The following is a 3,079-nucleotide window of genomic DNA, read 5'->3' as shown; positions in this document are numbered from 1 at the left end:
AAAAGAAGAAAAAGGGCTCCTCCACCTGCTCCTGCTCCCCCTCTTCCTTGTTACCCTGAGCTCGTGCGGTCAGCGTTTTGGTCCGTTCTACTGGACCTTTCCACCCGCAGCCTGTGATCTCCTCAGCTCCCGACCTTGGACACGTTCACCGCAACCTCTGCATCCTGGCACTCTTTGTCCCTTCTTACATCTTCTCGCATCCTTCACGTGTTCTCTGACTCAGCTCTCCCACCTCGCAGGTGATTTCCCTGTCCCAGTCCCAGGCCCTCATCTTCTATAGCCCTGTTTGCCTCTGGATTGCACCTGCATACGCAAATCCCCAAGGTGTGCTCAAGCAGTGCCTAGTGGCCCTCCCTAATCTCTCTTTGTCTTCCTTTTTCAGGGGAGAAGGGCTGGATTCCACCTTTGCACTAATGGCATTATTACCTGTGCAGGAAATTAAAGTTAGCACTGCACAATCAGCTTTGGCTTATGCTTTCATTCAGGCCCACACCCAAGCAAGCAGGAAGCCCTCTGTCTGTCCCCCGGGTGCTTCCTATAAAGCTTTCCACGGTGTCTAATCTGATGCTGCAAAGCAGTCTTCTAGCTTAGTGGCTGCTAGTGGCTTGGGTTTGTGCTAGCTCTGCAAAGCCGCACACCACACCCTTGCTTGTCAGCCCCGGGGACTTGGGGAAGTGATTGATCTTGCAGGCTATCGTGGTGTGATTATAAATGAATAGCATTATCCTGACGTGGAGCATGCGGTAGGTAGGATCTCGCTGACAGAAGACCATGAGGCTCCACTTGGGGACCCGAGCTGCTCCCTGGCCCTTCCGCTCATGCCCTCTCACTGGCCCTTTCCCATTCTCTCTGTTTCCTAAGGCCAGCACCTTCCCTCCCCACCACCCCTTCCACTCTGCTGCAGCTCAGGCCTGCAGCCAGCCAGCCCGGCACCTCGGAAACTGTGAGCTGGGTCTAACCTTTGGGTCACCAAGCCTCTTTCCTCGGGTGCTTGTGACAGTGACGGAAAGCTAACTAACAAGAAAACTTTTCCTCCCCAGCCTGTCCCACAGTGAGCTGCTAATGCCAATATTTCTAAGCAAAATCCTGTTCATCTAGAGTCATGTGTCCCTGACTACCATGGATGGAGAAACTCCTGGCCCAGGATTCAGATCACTCACTTGGCCACCACTGTCTTCCTGGGTGGCTCCCGTGAGAGTGCACTCCACAGCACCTGCTCTGCTCCTGCCGCACAGCCCCGCCTCCGCTCCTGCCGCAGGTGCCCTCGGCCCTGCTGCTCCCTTCATCAGTCAGTCTGTTCTTCTCTATTCATTCTCCCATGGTTTGCTGCAGAGCCAGTGTGAGCCCCAGCTTTCCAGAGGACTTTTCCAAATCCCCCAATTGTGCTGCCTCTCCCCCAGTGCCTTTCTGAGTACTCCCATGGCATTTTGAACCGAATCTCTCCCAGCCTTTTCTAAAAATGATGTATGTGTGCATGTGTAAACGCGTGTGCAGCCGGCCTGCGAACAGGGCTTTACATCTTAATTATGTTTTTATCGCTCCCAGCACCACCAAAGTGCCTTTCAGGAGATGAGGCCCTTGGGAATTCGATCAAGAACCTCCCCCTTCAGTGCGGCCGCTGTGCAGCCCAGGTCCGCTGGCTCCCGCCACAGCCACCTGAAGCAGCACAGCCTGTCCTGCTCCCCTGTCCTCTGCAGGCACGGTCGCTTTTACTGTACCTAGATCCTGGCCTCATATTTATTTTGCGGTCCGGTGCTTTACATAAATTAGGTGAATTAAGACTCAGCAATCCAGAACACTTCCAGACAGAAGCCTTGGGAAATCCCATGACACAGACCCAGTGTGTCACTCCAGAGACACATAATTAAATTGCACAAACCTTTATACGCAGCTGCCTGGTTTAGATGTTCCTCCCTGTCCTGAAGCCTACGGACCCAACAAATAAAAGCTCAGTGAGCTCCAACTGAAAACTCCCGGAGCTGGGAAGATTCATACCATGACTATGGATGGAAATGCAGGCATTTTCCTTCTTTTTTTTTTCTTTTTTCTTTTCTTTGTATTTTAGGGTCTACAGGATGTTCAGAGGCTCATTACTAGATCAGACTCATAATGATCCACCTGTTTACAGCTTCTCAAGAGCTGGGATTACAGGTGCGCCCCACCATGCTCAGTCTCAATTGCTGTCCCAGTGCACCCCAAAAGCAGGGCTAGCACAGCAAGCTGGGGATGAAACCCCGGCCCCTGCCCCTGTGCCTGCCTGCAGGTGCTTTAATCTGCTGAGCTATTTGCCGGCCCCCTTTTTTCCCTTCTATTCGCTTTCTTTTTTTTTTCCTTGTCTTTTCCTTTCCCCCCTCCCTTGAAACAAAGCTTTTGTAAATAAGGAGGGGAAGAAGGATTGAAGAGAAGAGAGGGAAGTGGAAGTGGGAAAAAATCAGGCTATACCATGTGCAGGTACAAATTCCCTGTGATGAGTATGATCATTATGCATAACTAAATGTACCAATGAAATATCAATTGATAAATAAATACAAACAGTATTTCTAAAGTTACTTGTCATTGATAAAATGACTATAAAAATTTAGGCAATAAGCAGCACTTAGAGATCTCCTACTGCAACAAGGGAATATATAATATATATGTACATATACATATATATATTTATATATCTTACCATTCCGCTAGAACTTTAGAGGTTAGGAGGCAATTTTCTTTGAAACAGTTTTTTTATTGAGAAATATATAAGGACAGTTTTGAATTGGTATGCTATTTCAATATGTAACAGATTTTGTCAACTATTTGGTAGTAATTGTAACTAAATAACCTCCAAATGCAGGCACATTGCTCTGAAAAATTAGAACAGTCCTTAAGCTGTGTCACCTTTTCCAAGGGTAGCCTTCTGAATCTGAAAAATATACTTAGAAGGAATCATAATATCTGCTATAAACTCACCCGGATGGTAATGTTCATTGGTATAATTTAGTATAACCTTATCATCAAATTGTAAAGTAAAACTTTCTACTTAAAATTAAATGACATGATCTGGATATAGTGGCGACGCCCATAATTCCAGCACTCTGGG

The sequence above is a fragment of the Octodon degus genome, unplaced genomic scaffold, assembly GCF_000260255.1.
Source record: "Octodon degus isolate 3935 unplaced genomic scaffold, OctDeg1.0 scaffold00039, whole genome shotgun sequence".
Classification (NCBI taxonomy): Eukaryota; Metazoa; Chordata; class Mammalia; order Rodentia; family Octodontidae; genus Octodon; species Octodon degus.
Note: the sequence above shows the minus strand (reverse complement) of the source record.